Genomic DNA, 21,788 nt, shown 5'->3' with positions numbered 1-21,788 from the left:
GCACTGGACTAAGCTACTTATGTCTTAAGCTATTCAAAGATGCAAAGATACAGCATTCACCAAAATTAAAGAAGCATCTATACCTCTTTATGAATTTGCCAATGTATCACCCATGAAAAGGAAAGCACGGGAAAGCTTGTTGCTGGACATTCTCCTGTAGCAAACTGAGACACTGTACCCAAGGATATCTAGTCTTTAGAGATGCTACCCCCTCCACTAGGATACCTCCTATCTTCTCCCTCACGGATCACTCTCCTTTTGAGTCTCTGAAAGGATCTAGAATTCCATATTCCAAATGTATTTTAAGGGACAGGGTCAAATCTCATTAAAGTTTTCAGAGCACCATGAATCTAACATTTATAAAGCTTGTCACATTGCCAGTGTAAATTTGTTTTATAAAAGGACTTAATTTGCTTTTAATTAATGCTTTTTAAAACTTAATATTTAATTTAATTGTATATCTAATAAATGTATCGTTTTCTGCCATTGGAAAGTTAACTGAATGAGGATTGATTCTTTTCACCATTGCTTTACCTAGCATAGGGCTTGAAACATAAAAAAATAGTTGATGGATGTTAACTAAACTTACCATGGCGATCATTATGTAATATATACATATTCGAATCACTATGTACCCCTGAAACTAATATAATTTTATATGTCAATTATATCTCAATGTTAAAAATAGTACTCTTCTCCTAAAATAATAATTTTCTCCCTCTTTTGGCATCTCTCTGTCCTGAGTGCAGCTCCTAGTCAAGACAGAAAGTAATACTCACTGATTCCTAGCTCACAAAGTATCATCCTTTTTAAAATTAGATCTCCACAATGCCCACCACCTCATACATTCCCAGAAAGGTAAGCAACCAGTAATTGCCAGCAATTGACTACATTCCACCAGCAATTTATCCTCGAGTTTCGTGCTAATGCTATGATGTTCCAGCCAGATGGACGACCACAAACCATTCAAAATGCTAGAAGTCTCTGCGCATGTTTTCAGTACTACTGTGTTAGTAGATAGCTTCTCCTCCACCATCACCTTCACAATTTTTGCAAACCTAGGGATATCACTAGTGTGGACCCAGTCTTTTATATACTCTTATATACTCTGAAATTAATACTTAAGCTCTTGTATAACTACTTATATGCTCTGTATCAGTGTAAAGAGCATTGACTGTCCCCTGTCTAGAACTGCTGCTGCCATCCATTTTCTCTTTATGCTTTTCTACCTCTGTGGATTGTTAACCCCATTATTTCCAATGGAAATCCTAGTTTTTAGGATGTTCCAATTTCCGAAACGTCTATATAATGCATATACTCCCAGACTTATAGTTCTGGATTATATAAAATGGAAAGCAAATTCAAAAGCCCATATTTCTATAATTCCTGCCGTTAGCACTGCCAAATCACTTTATTTAGCATCACAGAATTCAAGTTTATTAAATGTTACAGTCCTCATCTCAGGACTCCGTAATTCACAGAAACTGTAGCTAAATACATCTCACTAATAACAAGAGCTTTACAAAAGTCTCGAGGAGGAGATGTCCACTCATTTATTTAGCAAACATTTGTTGAGTATTTCCTTCATCTGCAAGGGAAGAGCTAGAGCCAGGCAGTGCCACAAGCCAGAGAGGCTAAATCTGTTGGGAAAAAATCAAAGGTTAGGCTCCCAGATAGATAAAAATCTCAAGGCCTAATTCAGTGGCCGTGAGGTAACATAAGGGCTCCAGAGAAAACGTGTATGGATACAGATCTGTCCCATTAACCATTCCTGGTTTTATGATGTACTTTAACAAACAACAAAAGAATTGTGCCAGATTAAAAGCTCTGAGGATAATGTCTTGCAATATTGGAAGTGTACAACTTGGAAATACTGGAAATACTAACCACATCAGTAAAAACATCATCAATACTGTATTCCAGGTAATTGATATAAAATAAAAATCAAAATTTTAAATTCATTACGAAAAGTAAAATTTTGTTTGTGGCATTTTCTAGTCTTTTTAAACTCTCATTTAAGGAAGAAGAGCCAAGTTTTCTTTAAAGGTTATTCAGTGAAGTTGGAAGTTTATTGTTATGCTGATCTTTTGCACTCAAATAATTTTCAGTATTTGTCTAAACAAACACATTGTCTTCACATGGATCCAACTGATTTGACAGCATAATCCTTCTCACCATAACAATCAAGCTGGAGCTTGATTTCACCACTTAAGTGAAAATTGGTTTTCTAATGGAAAAATGCATCATAATTGTGTCAATAAAATTTTTGAGCAAAGCCACTTAACAATGCAAGATTCAACATCAACTCTCCGTGGCAGAATACCTCTGCAAATTGCTTCCTAGGAAACCAACTGTTCCATCATTTTCTTATACTAGGTCTTTTCTTATTACTCAATTTCTACAAACTGGCTATTTAATTCAACAACTAACAAAAATCGGTGCTTAATAATATGAATGATAATGCCACTCATTTATTTTTAATCTTCCTTTTGAGAGACCGTTTCTCTTTGTAATATGGAAAAAACAATTACCTCTAGCTAAGCCACAGATGTGGTAACTCAATGCCAAGGTCGTCGGTATTTCCAAAGAGTACTCAGGGAAATATTTTTCTGTTCTTTTTCTTTTAAACATTAACTCATTTGTTAGTCTCTATATTGCAGTTATTTGACAGCTTGAACAATGAATAAAAAGCACTCCACAAATACATTGCCTTATATATTCTCCTAATCTCAAACCATATAAGAGATGTATATGCCCTTCTGACACAATTGCCAATAGAAATATTGAAGATAAAAATATTTCATTAATCAACTAAGAATTTAAGTATTATGAAGCAATTATGTAGTAAGTTAATTTTTTTTCAGAAACAATAAAGGGTCTAGATCAGCTCTGTAAAAGAAATAGAATGTGAGCCATAGCTGAGGGCTACATATGTAATTTTAAATTCTTTAGTAGCTACTTTTAAACTGTGAAAAGAAACAGTTGAAATGAATTTTAATAAGATGTATTTACGCAGTATATCCAAAATATTATCCTTTCAGTGTGTAATCAATATAAAATGTAATAAGGTCTTTTACATTCTTTTTTTTTCAAATTAAGCTTTCAGAATCTAGTGTGTATTTTACATTCATAACTCACCTTGGTTTGAACTAGCCACAATTCAACTGTTTGACGGCCTCATGTGTCTGGCGGCTATCATATTGGACCCTGGTTCTCAAGGGTATATGGCAAAGAAGATCTATCTTAACAAAGACTCATTGACCTAGGACTACTCAAGAAAGATCAGAAATTGCTAATAAAGCTCAACAAATTCTAAAAGCCTAGCAATTAAGGGAAAATACTTTTTTTTTTTTTTCCTTTTAGGGAACCTCCATGAGCCATGAAAGATGCCTTAATAATGAATGGATTGAAACACTCACATTGTGCCTTCCATGCTATTTGATTAACCCTAATTATACAGGTGGATACTAAAAGGAATTCTAAATTAGTTAATATTTGAGAGAACTATTATCTCTCAGCCACTTTTCTTTTACTTCACCTGTCTGACTTATACTAAGCATTTGAGATTCCCTTTCACGCTGTTTCCCTTGAACCCAAACTAAAGAATGATTCAGATTAAGATCTGTACTCACAGACAGTACTGTTTACACTTTTTAAAATTTGAATTAAAAAATTAAGATAATGGCCGTTTAACATTCTAAAACCTGATAAGCAATTCTATATTTTACTGAGAAAAATGTCTGTCCACTTTACCTGCCCTTTCTCTCGAACTTAAAGGATAAAATGACTTCCCAGCAGAGGTGAAACAATCATTTCATAGCTTTGTGCATATATTGCTCAGTCTTCAAATTATGTCTCAAATTATTAGTTATACTAATCATATCATAAGGAGCAGGAATTAGTCATTTATCTCATGGAGTGAGAGGGAGGGTGGAGATTTACACACGGCAAGTAAAACATTTTTTCATTGTGAAAAGGGTGTATTAAAATGCATAAAACAGCCATTTTAAATTTTGATCCTTTCAGCATCTCAGCATAAGCCAAAATGTATGATTATTTTCTAGTAATTTATTTGCTCTTGTAGTAATCCAAATATTAGAAAAATACAGGTAAGTAATTACAAATAAACATTAAATTTCCAAGTTAAACTGTTTTAGGCTAAGTATCTACTTCCCTTTTTCTATTAAGCCATAAAATAGGGGTCAGCATTCTACTTTAAGGAATAAGCTATTTGGGGTTTCCAAGAATGACACATTTTAGCAAAATGTCTTCAGAAGCGAGGAATCAAGAACACTGGTGGCTAAAAAAAGTGAAGCCTTAGAATAAACTAAGTGGGGTGCCTGGGTGGCTCAGTCGTTAAGCATCTGCCTTCAGCTCAGGTCATGGTCCTGGGGTCCTGGGATCAAGCCCCACATCGGGCTCCCTGCTCAGCGGGAAGCCTGCTTCTCCCTCTCCCACTCCCCCTGCTTGTGTCCCCTCTCTCGCTGTGTCTCTCTCTGTCGAATAAATAAATAAAATCTTTTTTAAAAAAAAGATAGAATAAACTAAGTGATCCATTTACTATTTCTTTAAAGTTAAGGGTCAAATGAATGTCGTGTTTAAGGCAATATTGGCCACATAGAGTTGGGTTCTGCAAAACTATTGATGTATCTTAGTAAACTGGACCATAAGGAAAGCCAGCATCACCTCAGCCCTGTGATTACACCTGAGTAACAAGGCACTCCAGGGCATTTTATGAGCTGCCACAGAAAAATGCGGTGAAATTGCTAATAATGGCCAAAATGAAAACTTCCCGAAACTAATGTCACATTAACCCAGAGCAAGTGCAGCAGCACAGCAACAAAACCATGAAGGGAAAAGAACAATGAATGTTTTTGACAACCCTTGCCTGAGTATTTGGGATTACCCAGACAATAGCAGGGAAAACAATTGCAGTTGAGTGATTTATATGAGGTCTGAGTAGGGACTATGACTAAAAGAACATTCAATAATCCTTCTAAATTTCTAGGTGCATAAACTGTATGATAATCTAACAAAAACACAAGAAAAGCTGAGAAAGGATAAAACGGAAGATGGCATCAAATTAAAATTTATCTAGAGAAAGGAACTGATGGCCATAATCAATCCTGCTAGCAAACCTTAACTTGCCCCCTAGTGTCACTTTGCATCGGGATTATTTCTGCTATTGTGATATATGAGAGCCTTAGGAGGAAAGTATCAGACTTTCTGGAACCTTTGTGCCACTAAGTAGAACCTAAGAGTCTAGGGATGTGGGTAAGAAAAAGATTAATAGTATGAACTGGGAGAAGGCGGGATGGAGAGACTGGTTATGGATGTAATCCTCTGTGGAAATGTCAGTCAGTGTGCTTAAAATCTTAACATGCATACAGATCACCTGGGGATCTTTTTAGAATGCAGATTCTAACTTAGTAGGTCTAGGGTAAGCCTAGTGATTCTGCATTTATTCGCACTCCCAGGTGATGTTGATGCTGCCCCTTTGCACACCATGCTATAAGAAACAAGGCTGTGATGGACTGTGAAGGCTGTATTCCTTGCTTACCCATCATGCATGCCCCCTTTCTTGGCTCTCTTTCTTTTGAGGAACCTTCTCTTGGTGTTTGGGTATGTTTGTAACCTGCTCACCCTGCACCCCTCGCCCCTGCAGAGGTGGAAACATAGCCCAGACCCATCAATCAGATTCCTCATTCTCTAGATTCAGTGACTGCTTTAGTGGCAGCACCAAGCTGGGCAAATCCGAATCCTGGAGGAACCTATGCTGAAACTATTGGAAGAGAGGCAGTCTCTTTCACTAAGTGTTCTAACTTGAAAGACAATTCTATCTGGTGGTGGCTGTTTATATTCTGATGCACAAAAGACCTACTGAGAATGTAGCCAACATGGATAAAAGTAGGATTAAGAGATGGAGAAAGAGGGTGCCTGGGTGGCTCAGATGGTTAAGCATCTGCCTTTGGCTCAGGTCATGATCTCAGGGTCCTGGGATCGAGTCCCGCATCGGGCTCCCTGCTCCTTGGGAACCTGCTTCTCTCTCTGTCTCTCATGAATAAATAAATAAAAAGAGATGGAGAAAGAGATACCTAATCACATAGTTTTAATGTCTAGATCCCGTTGGGTCTCCAGCTCGTTTACTCCTTGAAGTTTTTAGTCAGCCAGTAGATACATCCCCTTTTCCTGCTTATGTTAATTTGAGCCCCTTTTCCTTGAGGAACAAAGAACTGATCTTCTTCCCCTCATGCATCTAATATTCTCCTACTCAATTAAAGCTTCAGCTTTGACTTCTTGCCTTCCATAGCCCTCTAATTTCCAATATTAAAGATTTAAATGGGTAGCTGACCTCCTTTTCCAGGTGTTGGGAATAATCCCAAACTCTACTTTGACCTTTGGCAGAATTCAGAGGACTTCTTGGTGATTCTTATAGAATCACAGATCCAACCCCCCCCCTCCCCCGCACACATTGCTCACTAAATTAGCTGCCTCTCCTCAGGCTGATGCTTTACTACAAGCAGGTGAGCCTCTTTCACTTTAAGGTTGGCTGCCTCTGTGCTGGGCTCCAGGATGGTGAGTACAAGCACCCTGGCTCTTTTTCAGATGGCTGTGGTCTTTTGGGTTTCGGGCCGCAAGCCCCTTTGGTTCTCAAAGTTACATATTTTGGGGGCTTATCTCTTCTCCTCAGGGGGAAGTGCCTGGTTTCAAGATTTCTCCTGGTTGTGGGTCGCTGTGCCAGGATGGGGTGTATGCTGAGATTGTGTTCTAGCCTCTTCTACTGCCTTCGACGTGGTTTTCTTCCTGTTTGCCTAATGTGTAGTCTCATTCAGCCATCCTTAAGGGTTTTTTAATAGGAAATTCTTTCAGGGGTGCCTGGGTGGCTCAGTGGGTTAAGCTTCTGAGCCCTGGTCTCAGGGTCTTTAATCTCAGGGTTATGAGTTCAAGCCCCATTAAGGAAAAAAAAAAAAATTCTTTCATATGCGCCTATGGGAGGAGGTGGGTTCAGGATCTTCCTACTTTGCCACCTTGAACCCAGGTCTCCCACAGCTGACTAGACATCCATCTTTTGTGTGGTGACATCTTTCCATATTTACACTCTTGTCTTTTTAGTGTATTTGACTTGGTATTGGCATGTAGGTCTTACAGCTTTATAGCTAGTAACACTTTAACAATTAATTCTAATATATTAAATAACCAAACAGACTTTACACTTTTTCTGTGTTTCTCCATTTTCTGCTCTTGATATACTTTCATTTCACTTATTTAATGCAGAAGAGAAGAAACAGTAATGTACAAGCAGAATTTTTCCAAACAAAATCCCAGATGTCATGTGGAGATGGCATTATTGTCATTCAGCATTTATATTGCTTTTCATATTCATAAAATGTTTGTTTTGTCAGATGAGGTACGAGTTCAAGAAGGTGTCTTTCTAAAAGCAAAGTAGTTTCAAAGCCAATTAGCCCCTAAGATGCTAATCTGATAACTCAATTACACATACTTCTGAGTTTGAAAGTCTGCTTTTTCCAAAAGCAGCTCAATGGTTTTTGTTTGTTTTGTTTTTAATAAACACTAGTTTCTATCCTAGGTATCATTTCACTGTAAGATAATTATTAATATTGTAATGTTAGTCTTGAATTTAAATTTCTCACATTTAGAAACTACTGATTCACCCTAAATCTCCCATAGGGAAAAGATACTGGAAAGCTCTAGTTTCATGGTTTTTAATTCTCATTATGGGAAGATGCTTTTTCACAGTGGTTCTCAGAGTTAACATATGACTTTTAAAATGTTTCCATGAAGAGACACAATTTAGAGAAGCATGGTTCACACAACAGCAATGGAATCTTTCAAATGAGGCCAGAATATCACCTAGATTCCCGGCACTTCTCTTCTGGCTTCTCATTGCCTCTGTTTTGCTAAGTGTTACTCATTTTTCAGGACTTGTTTCTCTTAAACTTCTACTCCATTACATCCCTCCCCTTAGCCAATACCCAGTACCTTCATGCCGTTTCTTCACTTTCTGGAACTCTCCATGGTGGTGCTACATTATAACTATTTTGTTCTCTGTTCCAAATTCAAGTGTGCTTTATTCTTAGGAGAAAAAAATGAGTTCTCCGTAGTTTTTGATCTCTAGAGCCTCAGTGAGGTCACTGTCATAAATATTTCTCCAGTGCTCTGTTTCTGATGCCCCAAATTTTACCAGTAGCACGATTTTCTCTCTGTTCATAATCCACTAACCTAATTAATAATTCTTGCTAACATGTTATGGACTATTAATGATTTCATATATTAGCTTTGACATGAAAAACATTATATTTTAATACAACTTTCATAAACCAAGAGAAGCTTTACATTTATCACTCCAAGGTAGTTTTAGGTACTTTAAAAGATTTGCTGCAAAATCCAAATCCCTAAACAGAGGAAGGTGTAATTCTTTGTAGGTAGTCTTGTTTTTGTTGTCGTTTGATTGGATTTTTCCTCCCATGGGTGCTAAACACCTAGCACAGTACCTGATACCCAGGAGTACTTAGTAAGTTACAGAGGAATATAAGCTAGATTGTGTGTTTGGACTGGGTTCCTTTCATGATGTCACCCAAGTGGCTCATGTCTGGGTCCAGAGCTTCCTGAACAGGACAGTTTCTGGCAGGTCATTAACGTGCCAATTGCATCAATCAGTTTTCATTTCTTCTTTATGAAACAATCTAATGGGTAGCCATTGACCCTTAAATCTCCTTGTCACAGCTGCTGAATCCTTCAGTCTCCTCACTGAAGTTAAAGCTGCTAAATCATCAATGTCTTTGATATCAAATTTAAATTGGCTGTTTCTAAATGTGTCCTCAAGGGAATACTGACCATAAAATGAGGTGAAGAAAGAATACTCCTCCAATTTGTCCCTGAAGATCATTGTCAAAATGTTGTTTTAGTTAAGCATGGAAAGTAAAAGCTAAGAAATGATCATGATTTAGTCAAGTTTATGTAAAAGCTAGGCCTGACCCAGATTCAAGTCATCTCAGGAAAAAAAATCAGTTTTTACTAACAAAATATATGATAATTGGATATAGGAAACTGTCAAAAACTGCAGCAATTCTCTGTTTTAAGGCCTGGATTGTGTCTCTGGCTCTTCCAGTTGGTTCTTCCTCTATCAGCCAGATGCCTCTGCCTATTAATAGGTCTTGCTCCCTCACTTTGTATGCTTGCCCATGACCCCTTTCAACACTATTTGTAAATCAAGTAATCTCTCAACTAGACCAGCTTCTGGACCCAAAACTAGATGCCTCAGTCACTGAATATTGCCCAATTCCAAATACTCAAGGGAATAATCTTAATGGCCCCATTCATCTTTGTACAAAAGATGATATATACAGGTCATAAATTACTAGCCAATGATATTTTGACATCCCCACACAGCTCTAGCTTAATCTCTGATGATGAGTAATGAACGGATAGTGAATATGACAACTTAGGTCACAGGACCTGTGGTCAGAAATTTACCCCAAAATCAGTGTAGCTCAGTACATGTGTAAGCCGTGAGCAGTAATGCAATAATTATATACTTATTGGTAAGACTCTCGGGTATTTTTCCACATGACATGGGGAAAATAACTTTAAATTTCAAGAGTACAGATCTTCAAAGTCTTAGCACTTGAGGCTTGTTGGCTTCACAAAACCAAAGAGTTCTTTTTGGCTGTCCTGCCACTTCTAAGGGAATGACCTCCTTGTTACTATAGGTGTCTCTTTTTGAATAAATGTTGTTAAGGCCTGGTTCTCCTCTTAAAATTTTCTCTGGCAGAAAATCATATGCAGGTAATAAGGAAGAAGGAGATGGCAACCAGCCTTGGTTTCAGTAGAAAATTTAAAGTCTGCATGCAATAGGAGGTGTTCATATGTGATGGGTGAAAATGATAGCATCTGCCACATGGTGGCAGGTATTTAAGAACTCAGTGGAGGGCGCCTGGGTGGCTCAGTCGTTAAGCGTCTGCCTTCAGGTCAGGTCATGTCCCGGGGTCCTGGGATCGAGTCCCACATCGGGCTCCTTGCTCAGCGGGAAGCCTGCTTCTCCCTCTCCCACTCCCCCTACTTGTGTCCCCTCTCTCGCTGTGTCTCTCTCTGTCGAATAAATGAATAAAATCTTTAAAAAAAAAAAAAAAAAAGAACCCAGTGGAATATCTTTCTATATTTAAAGGTTTTTTTTTTTTTTTTTAGAGAGAGAAAGTGTGAGTGGGTGGGGTGGGGGGGTGGGAAGGGGGCAGAGAGAGAGAGAGAGAGAGAACCTTAAACAGACTCCACTCTCAGAGCAGAGCCTGATGTGGGGCTCTATCTCATGACCCTGAGATCATGACCTGAGCCAAAATCAGGAGTCAGAGCTTAACCAACTGAGCCACCCAGGCACACCATCTTTCTATATTTAAGATTTGATCACAATAAGGCAGAAATTCTGTGATGTAATCCAATACCTACACAAAGCAGGAAAAAGGGTCATTTGCCCTAAGCTTCATATTTCTAAGGAAGTTAAAATTTAGATTATTAATGACATAGCTAAAAGATGCTATATTTGCAGTCATCATAATTTTGTATGAAAAGTGTAAATTTGTTTACATTTAAAGAACAACCAATTTTTTTTTTTAATATTTTATTTATTTATCTGACAGAGAGAGACACAGCAAGAGAGGGAACACAAGCAGGGGGGTGGGAGAGGGAGAAGCAGGGTTCCTGCCGAGCAGGGAGCCTGATGCGGGGCTCGATCCCAGGACCCTGGGACCATGACCTGAGCTGAAGGCAGCCACTTAACTGACTGAGCCACCCAGGTGCCCCAAAGAACAACCAATTTTTGTAATTCCGTTTGAATGTCTTCATTATTAACATACTGGAAATCTAATAAGTTCATAACGTTTGAGACTTCTCTGTCTTGTCAGTTCAGGCTTCTGTAAGAAATTTCTATAGACTTGGGAGACTTGAAAACACACATTTATTTCTCAAAGTCCCTATAGCTGGGGAAGTTCAAGATCAAGGTTCTAGCTATGCCGGTATCTGGTACAAGCCCATTTCCTGCTTTAAAGACAGGAGACTTCAAAGTGTATCCTTAGGTGATGGAAAAAGAGCTATCTCTCTGACCTCTTCTTATAAGGGCGTTGATCCCATTCATGGGGACTCCACTTTCATGACATAATTACCTCCTAAAGACCCTAACCCCAAATACCATCACATTGGAATTAGGGTTTTAACATAGAAATTGGGGGTTGGGACATAAACATTCAGTGCATTGCACTCTCAAATTCTGAAAATCTCTAAAATACCCTTCTAATCCATTCAAATTCTTGGTATTATCAGGACTCCTGTTCCTTCTCTTATTCCCTGGCTCTTTAAGTATTAAACTGTCTCCAGCTCTATAAAGGATTATCCAAGGAAATGTCTACCTTTTGGTCAAGGTTAGAAGAGAACTTCTTCTCTTCCGAGAGAACGCCAGAGGTCATAGCCATAGCAGCACTAATCAGAGGGAGGATCTGAATGGAGCTCATCTATAACCACTGGATGCAGCTGCCCTGGTATTTGAAGATATTTCCCCATAGTTCTAACTCTTAGAACCCTAAAATCTCCATTACTCAGAGATTTTTGTCATCTCTCAAAATCTATTCAATGCCTTCTCAACATAATGACACATTTCTGGGATTTTAAAGCTTGTCCTCAAAAGCTTTTATCAAATCACTTATAAAGAAAAAGCAAATATTTACTATTTAGAATGTAATTTAGTAAATCAAAAATTATGTTTGGCTTTTGACCTTTTTATGATTAATTAATAGGATATAAACATTGACTTCACTTTTGTCTGCTGAGCTATCCATTTCCAAGGGAAAAAAAAAAAAACCTCAAATAAAAAACATTTTACCCCTGCCAAGAATACCAGTTTCATGTAGAAGGTAGAACATCGCATCAGCGTCCCTTATTATTAATGCATATCATATCTATGAATTCCACAACTCTTTTGGAGAAGTGACACATGGTACTATGGGAATCTGTTCAATCATCCTGTGTTGCTATCTGCTAAAATTTGACTTTGTCAAGTGATTGTAACTGCTTATGGATTTAATGATCACAGTTTTTTCTTATTAACATAAACTTAAGGGACACTAAAGTAAACGGTATAGGAAAGAAAATGTTAGTCACATGGGGACTTTGTTGAAAACTGCTTCTGACCCTTCAAAATCATGTTTGACACATTTTTCTTGTGCATTTATTGCTTTATAATTTATCAATGCCAAATTCTTATGTTGTTTAGTTTGATTTAATCTCCCTATAGGAATAAAAACAATGATTATTATATTTTTAATATTAAGTTTTATATACAATTAAAATTCATATTAAATAGGTGCACTCTCCCTTAAAAATAAGAATAATAATTACAGATATGTTAATTACATTCATTTCATTGAAATCCACTAACAATGCCAAGACGAATCTCTATATGCATGAAGATATTATTAAGCATTTAATATTATTCAAGATTTTGCTATATTCTGGCCTCTTCAGCTTTAATAGCCCTTTCCTGTCCTGATAGGATTGTATCCAATTGTACAGACACAGAATATGCTTCAGCTCATTAAAAGGAAGAAGCACTTACTCTAGCAAATTTTAATGTGTTTTATGCTCCTTTTGCAAGTGCAGCTAATTTTGTTCTTTCTATGAGAATTTTTTTATTATTATAATTATTAAACTCCCTAGTTATACAAAATGGTATACTGTCCTTTTTCCTCTTTCTTTAAAAGTAATGAAAGTACTGAGCAGTGGATTTTCAGTAGCTGTGTGTTGTATATAAGAGTGGGGTATTATTTTTATAATATCTTTAAGAAAATTATGAAATGTAAAGTAGAATCCCCACTTCTAATATTAAAATATCAGTTTCATAAAAATAACCCTTCTGTGAACAGTATGTCATGCAGTAATTATGTGAGTTACCTGTTTATTTTTCCTTAATATTTGAGTCTGAATACTGAATGTTACCTTGAAATAAAGGCCTAAAAAGGAGTTGACTTTTTCCAAGTATTACTTTGATATTTATAATTTTAAATTATTTTCAAGTTTCAATTGAAATTATTACTTACAGCTGGGAAATAGAAGTAGTATTTAAGTTTGCCCACAAGTAGGATTTCAGTAACTGGAAATAAGGAAGAGAGTGGAACAGCTTAGGGAAAAGAACTGCTGGTAATAAGAATTCCTGTGCACTGCTTAGGCGCTCTGTTCAGGCACTGTACTGTTTGCTTTTTCTAAGACACTGTTAAATTTCATCTTGAGATAACCTTATTTGCATATTACATACACAGTACCCAGAGCAAGATAGGTTTAAACAACTACCCAGGATAAATTATCAACTATTTGAATTAAAGGTGATAGAAAGTTACATTCAGTCTTGGTCTTCCTAACATCGGAGCTGATGCAATTTAACATATACGTATCTTTTCCTAATGGGGTATAGCAATCACCACTTGTAATGTGATCTGTGATGATACAAAGATAATTTTTTAAAAAATTAATAGATAATTTTTACTTTCTGCTTAAAGAAGTGGTTATTGATCTCCCAATAGTGTGATAAAGATCACCTCTAAAATAAATCTTTTAAAGTACAAAATGAAAATATGACATACAAATCCTTATATACGAATAGTGCATCGCACATACGGAATTTTCTTCACACCATAATTTTCATAGGTTTGCTCAAGACGAGTACTGAAAGGAAATGTTTATTAACATGAAAATAAAATAAGGTAATAACAGAAAAGAAAAGTAATGAAACCCATAGCAATCTTCAACATAATGCAAACTAATGTCATCAGAATATTGTTGGGCTATTTGGAGGCCCTGTAAGAAACTCAGCACTTTATATTTTCCTGATACGAGCTATGAATATTTAGGCTAAACTTTTTGATTCCTGCCTGCAGTAGTTACTGCTCCTGAAGGCTCATAATAAAATCAGGACAGGTTACTTAAAGACAGCTTGAGCACAGCTATGTACAATGGTGTACATTTGGCAGCCACATACTCTTCCTGCACCTAATAGAGGAGTACAAGATACCCCACTGTGGCACTGTCTTGTGTCTATAGTAGCTTCTTCCCCCATGCTTCTACACTCCTAATTCAGCAAACAAAAGGGAGTCAACAGTGTCTTTGTTCAAGTGCAACAGTAAACTCTGAAGGGCATATCAGGCTCTTCTAGGAACTTTCCATGTTGCAATCTAATAAACTTGGCAGTCATTTCATGTGTTCTTCCAAAGTCTTTCCCCCGCCCCATTTCGGTAAACATGCTAATTTCAGTTAAAGTTCTAACCTGTATACTCTGATACATGGATCACCTATGGGTCTTTTGCAGTTGTCTATTTTTCCTCTTGGAAATACCATCTGAAATCTGTAAAAAACATTAATACAAAATAGTATTTGTTCTAATTAATAGGCATTCCAAGAATCAGCATAATAAAATCTTAAACCAAGGGAAAAAATAAACTTTGTACATGTATGAATGAACTGTATATAGATACACATATACATATATAGGTATATAGAGAGAGACAATAAAGATTTTCAAGAAAAAATGTTCTTTTTTAAAAGGTAAAAGCTTGAAAAGTGAAATATAGTTATAACAGCAATTTAGAATAGCAAAATAATGAGTGACATTTATTTCTATTATTACAAATGGTCTTTATAATCTAGTTAAATTATTCTAAAGATTTTTTGCCACAAAACAGGAAAAACTAGATTTGTTCTCTAATTTCTGAAGCATACAAGTATTTTGTTTTGTTTGTTTTTGCTTAATGTTTGCCCTAATTGAAGTACCTGCCTTCCCAATAATATTATGGACATGACGAGCTCAGTCTCTATACCGAATGTGAAATTAGGATTTAAGCCTCATTAGCAAGAAAATGAACTTTGGTTTATAATACGGAAATATTTCTTATTCTTGCACCTTGTATTAACCAGGCTTTATTATTGTTTGCTGCTTCACCTGTGGTAAAAATTAGCATTCATAATACAAATTTTATCAGTCTCTGAAGTTGTAACTTAGTTCAACCTTACATAGCATTTATTTATCAATAAAGCACAGAGGTGCGATATTTTCACAGTAATCAAGCACTGGGACGGGGTTAATTCTACAAGAACATTCAGCATATTTACACCAAGAGAAGTTAAATTACATTATTGTTCCACCACTTCGACCAACCTGTTTTTATTTTAAAAGTTTGATCATCTTCACGTTGGTCTTACAACCACCCTTTAATTAAGGTCCAATACATTTCTTCACTTTCATTATCTCTCTTTTTTTTTAAAGCTACTACAAAGTCAACAATTCAAGATGGAGCACACGTAGATTTTACCAAACTGAATAGGCAATGCAGAGATTAACATAATATTGAAGTTCTCCTATCCTGTGATCTAAATATAAACCCCTTGGGTAAATTGTTAATAAGGAGAACTAGGGGAGAAAAGGAAGCTGAGGAATGAAGGTAATGGCAAATATTTTTAAAAAGTCCTACTCAGAAACACATTATTCAGGTACTCATTCCATAGATTGCAAAGTTCTTAAAGGCAGAGATGCCAAGATCTTTTTCATTATTATTTAACCAGCACCTAGCATGGTATCTCATATATATTAGAAAGCTAAAAATAATGTATTCAGTAGCTTTTGGTGTTTATAAAACTAAACCTACAACCTTGTAGGATACCGCATCCTGAACACATTGCAATAATCTGCCAGTGAGTCTGAGTTTGTTTTGTTTTCTTCTCAAAGCTTCCAATTCCATTATTTTTATGTATAATCCCTTCTCTTCCTATAAACTCTAAAATTCCAGCATCGTTACTTGGAGTAGTTATTATGTATTCATTCAAACTACAGGTATTTATGAAGTTTCTGTTAAGACCTAGGTACTGTGTCACATGCTGGCTGTAAGATGGTGAACAAATCAAACACACACTCTTCTTCTAGAGCTCACAGTTTATTTATTAGTCAAATTCAATATAATAGAATAATGCCGTAGTGGGAAAAATAGTAGGTGAACCCCTAAATAGGAAAGTACCTTAACAGGTTGTAGTGGGTCAGGAAAAGCATCAAGGAGAAAACAGTATCTAATGTGAGAAATGAAGCAGTAGAAGCTGGTCAAATTGAAATTAGGTAAATGAATATTCTAAGAAGAAGGTGCTGGGTTGAAGAGAAATATCTCAGCTGAGTGAAAATTCTGGTTTCAATGAGAAAATGGTAAGCAATTCTCTTTCTGAGGTAAACAGTAGGGAGAGACCAGGGAATACATTGCATGGGGTAAGGGAGGAAAAGTTTAAAAAAAAAGTCTAGATTATTAAGGGCCATGTAAGTTTCCACATCTCAATTTTTTATGCCACTTTCTTTCATGTTACAAATCAATTTCATTTACTTTGAGTTGCTGCATGTTTTTGTCTTACTGAATTTGGAATTGCTTTCTCTTATTTATCCTTAAATGACTTGAAATCAGATAAATCTGAAGTTATTTCTATGTCTACTGAAGTTTAAAATATTCTTTAGATTCTTGTTTACTATTTTAGAATCTTCTTTGATTAGGATATGAAACTATATTGATGGTGGCCAGAGAAATCTCAGAAAGAAATAACCTGGATTTTCAAGGTATTGTTGGAAATAAATCATACATATTCTGGGGAATCTGAATCTAATTGAGATATTTTATATACTTTAATGATTGTAATTTGAATTTGAGAACTAAATGGTAGGATAAATTATTTATTAGGTAAATAAAGTACTGCTGGTTTCAGAATCCCAGAGAGATCACCTAGAACAAGTAATAGATCAAATCAATTTCCTCTTTCAGTAGAGTCTCTGTATGCTTAATACTTACATACTATAACAAATAGGATGCCCTCAGCTATACGCAGGAAAAAGCTTAAATCAAATACATTTAGTTGAAATTTTTATATTGTATACTGAGGAAACCTGAGATAGTAAAACGTTATAAACGGTTAAATCAAAAGTTTAAAAAAAATTACCTAGAACCTTGGCTATTCTTTTTTCTCTCTGCCATCTTCAGTGCATTGGTCTTGTCCTCTTTCCAACTACCCCGTTATCACAAGATGGGAGAAGCAGTTCCATTTGTCACAGAAAAATATAACAATGTCCACTGGGAGGGGGGGTATGCTGTCTGTTCCAATTAAATCATTAAAAATCAAAGAAACCTTGCCAAGAAACCTCAGAGCTGACATTCTTTCACATCCTATGGAACTGTATCACATCCTAAATTAATCATCTATGAGAGGTCTGGGATTTCTATGATTAGTTTTCATTAAAGTATATTTACCTCTACATTTTGGACAGGGTTACTGTCTTTTTGGGCTAGATAATTGAACAAAACAAGATTCTGATTTCGTTATTAAGGAAGAAGTGAAGAAATATCTGGCAGGTAGATGTAGAAATCAAGTACTGTCTTATACAATCACTCCCACATGACTGGTGAAATAAGCCCCAAATGCAGCTCCTATTAAATTACTATTTACATCATGGGTTCTTTTCTTTTTACATTTTATTAATGTTTTGACATAATATAGAGGTATATCCAATAGATAATTATGTATGTATTGAATTATCAACATTACTAGTTTGATCCTTGGACTTAGTTACCATTAATACAAATGCACAGTTTTCAAATAACTGTAATGGAATAGATAATGTGCTATGAGAGGATTTGTTTACAAGTACCCATTTGGGAATTACTTAATAAGGGAAGAAAATATTTAACTTAAAGCTGATTGTGAGGATAAAGGATAATCCATAAAGTGCCACGTTCAAAACCTGGCACTTGGTGCATACTCAGTAAATGGCAGGCAAATGGACTTACCATAAATGGCATAAAGGTGGGCACCTGATTTTGTTTATTCCAAAAGCATTTGAATGCTCACCTACTTAAGGATATATGGTAAATATAGTTCACATCTCTTTAAATTTTTTTGAAGATCTAAAACAAACTTTTTCTTTCATTAATGTTTTATTGTTTTCAGTGTACAAATGTTTCACCTCCTTGGATAAGTTTATTTCTAAGTATTTTTTTAATGTTCTTATAAATGGGATTGTTTTCTTACTTTGCTTTTTGTATAGTTCATTGTTAGTGTATAGAAATGCAAGTGATCCTTGTATGTTTTTTATGCCACTTTCTTTAATGTTACAAATCAATTTTTATTACTTTACCAAATAGTTTCTTAGTTCTACCATCTTTTGTTAAATTTTTAGATTTTTCTACATATATGATCATGTAATTGCAAACAGAGATAATTTTACTTCTTTATTTCTGACTTGGATGCCTTTTGTTTCTTTCTCTTGACTAATTGCTCTGGCCAGGACTTCCAGTACTATGTTGAAAAAGTGGTAAAAATGGGATCCTTGTCTTGTTTCTGATCTTAGGAATAGCTTTTAGTTTTTCACTATTGAGTATGATGTTAGCTGTCATTTTTTCATATATGGCCTTTATTGTGTTGAGGCAAATCCCTTCTATATCAGATGCTTCTCAAATTGGACTGGGAGACACATGTTAACTTTGTATTCAACATCGATGCTTGGGGTGCCTGGCTGGCTCAGTTGTAAAGCGTCTGCCTTCGGCTCAGGTCATGATCCCAGGGTCCTGGGATCGAGTCCCGCATCGGGCGCCGTGCTTGGTGGGAAGCCTGTTTCTCCCTCTCCCACTCCCCCTGCTTGTGTTCCCTCTCTTGCTGTGTCTCTCTCTGTCAAATAAATAAATAAAATCTTTTTAAAAAATCAATGTTTGCCAGATAATTTGATTCCAATGAAAGTGACAGCTGGTTCTTTACTTAAAAGAAAGGTAACAGCTGTGATGCCACTGGAATCAATAATTTCCATAGAGGATGGCTAGGATGCCAATCTACAATTTGATGATTTGGGTGAAAATACTACATTTGTTTTCCTCAGTCTTTCAAATGGACAGTTTATAAAAACTGGCCTCGCCCTGATGTTATTGCCTAGATAGCCATAACCCCAGATGTAAGTGGCGGAAAACCCAGGCTTTCACAGTTGAAAATATTCATTTCTCTAATTAATAGTAGACTATTTCTTCCACTTAAATAACCTCTTTAATCCGCTATTTAACTATGTTTTCCCCAGGGTTGTCTGGCTGTGCATGTTACTTATAATGAAGAAACTGCATTATAAACTTTCATAATGGACTGCGATGCAGTTGTGAGTGAATACACAATAATAACCATTCATCAGTGATGCCTACACAGACTCATTGTGGTAATCAGAACATCAGTGGGCTATCTTTCACCATGACCTCCTGTGGTTAACATCAGCATAGAATGTCTGTTTTTATACAGCCTTTGCGGAAACAAATTAAGTTGCAGTTTTCTTTCTTTTTTCAATTACCAGGGCAGTCTAGATTTACATGAACTACTACTTTTAAAAACCAAAACAGCCTGAAACTGTGGTAAAATTGAATATTAAAAACTCTAGTACTAAATCTTCTCACTGTACCTATAACTGCAATTTTTTCTAGGCATCTCTGAATCAAAAGAATAATCAGAGATTGACTAGTTCTGCTTTAAGATTTTTTTTTTTTTTTTAAAGATTTTATTTATTTATTTGAGAGAGAGAGAATGAGAGAGAGAGAGCACATGAGAGGGGGGAGGGTCAGAGGGAGAAGCAGGCTCCTTGCTGAGCAGGGAGCCCGATGCGGGACTCGATCCAGGGACTCCAGGATCATGACCTGAGCCGAAGGCAGTCGCTTAACCAACTGAGCCACCCAGGCGCCCTGCTTTAAGATTTTGCCACAAAACTTCCCATCTTAAGTAGGAATTCTGTGGTTCACTTAAAACTGACAAATAGAAATGAATATAATGTTTCTTAAAAATATCAAACTATGTTTCACTTTACTTAATACAAAAAGTATCAAGAACAATAAATTTCAAGAGAAATACTCTGAATTTTAATATAATACATTTTATTTTTTTATTTTTTTATTTTTTTTTAAGATTTTATTTATTTATTTGAGAGAGCGAGAATGAGAGAGAGAGAGAGAGCATATGAGAGGGAGGAGGGTCAGAGGGAGAAGCAGACTCCCTGCTGAGCAGGAAGCCCGATGCGGGACTCGATCCCGGGACTCCAGGACCATGACCTGAGCCGAAGGCAGTCGCTTAACCAACTGAGCCACCCAGGCGCCCCAATATAATACATTTTAACCAGTCAAGGTCAAAAGCCAAGAGCAGTAGTTGCAACCTATGGTCCCCAGTTCAACAATATTAACATATTCCAGCAGCTTGTTAGACATGCAAATTTTCAGACCCCACTTCAGATCTAGTGAATAAGAAACATGCATGTTGATGTCCAATAATCTGTGTTGTCATACAACTAACTCTTCCATTAGCAATTGATGTGACCTTGAGCAAAATAAGGCAGTGATTGCAAAAATGGGCCCAAATGTGAAATTACAGGGTTTGCATTCTGCTGTACTATGTATCGCAACCCTTGGATGAATTGTGTTCTGTTACTTCACTTATCAGTAAAATGAGAATAATAATAGAACAAAATAATTGTTTTAAGATTCAAATGTGATAATATATAAAGAACTTAGAATAGTGTCTGCAGCATATAGTAAGTGCTCAAAAAATAGTTTTTCAGTCAGTATGCTGTGGTAACAAGCATCTTCCAAAACTCTGAATCAATTATTATTCCCAAGTAACACAAAAAGCTCAAAAGCTAATAGTCACATGGGTAGTTGTGCAGAGGTATCCATTCTCAGAGGGGATCATGCATGTGTCTGTGGTCAGCTGTGGATCATCAGGGGGTAGCCTTTACTCATATGTCATGGCTCTCACACATACTTGCCATCTCAACTGGGATGGTTCATCTCTGCTGCTTATCGTCTCATTCTCTAGCAAACTAGCCCCTGCTTATTCACATGAGAGCTGTCAGAGTTCCAAGAGAGGGAGAAAGCATGGATGGCCTCTTGAGCTCTGGGCTCGGATTAAGCATTATTTCCATCACAGTTTATTGCCCAAAGCAAGTTACAAGGAAGCCTAGATTCAAGGGGTGGAAAAGAAGACTCCACTTTCGATGTAAGAAGTTTTGAAAGCATGTTCCCTAGGGGCAAACACACATGGAACGATGTGAATTGTGTCAATATTTGTAATCTACTGCAAGCTTATTTCTCCTTCATATGGCATGACCATTATTTTCACTTGATGACTCTGTTCAACATGAAAACTGGACAAGATTTTCCATGACTTTAAATGTACTAGCCCAGGAGGGACACATATCACTTCTACTCACAATTAATTGCTCAGAACTATTTATAGGACTGGCTACCTAAGTTGTGGGGATCAGTGAAAAGTTAAAGTGTGGTATCTCTTATTTTAAAAAATTGAAGACTTTAAAGATGGTGACAACAGAAAATTAAATCAAGCATGGGAACATTCCAACCAGGACCCTGTGTGACTGCACACATCCCATGCACACACATCAGCCCTAATTAGTTTACAAACTTCTATCCAGCAATAGGTAGGTGAGAAAGTAAAAACCACCCATAAGCTCCAAGGGTGAAGAATTAAAAATATTAGAAGAACAACACCAACGATTCTCTCTACTTTTTTTTTCTTTATTTTATAGAATTAAAGTTAGGTATATTTTAAAACCCTGCCACCACTTATTCAGCATACCCAGTAGTGTGGTACCTCGGTCACTCGAAGAAGCCTAGTGCCAATATCCTTACCTGAATTGCCCAGAATTCCTCTATAAAACTTACTACTGAAGCCTGACTTGA

The sequence above is a fragment of the Halichoerus grypus genome, chromosome 2 (assembly GCF_964656455.1).
Source record: "Halichoerus grypus chromosome 2, mHalGry1.hap1.1, whole genome shotgun sequence".
NCBI lineage: Eukaryota > Metazoa > Chordata > Mammalia > Carnivora > Phocidae > Halichoerus > Halichoerus grypus.
Note: the sequence above shows the minus strand (reverse complement) of the source record.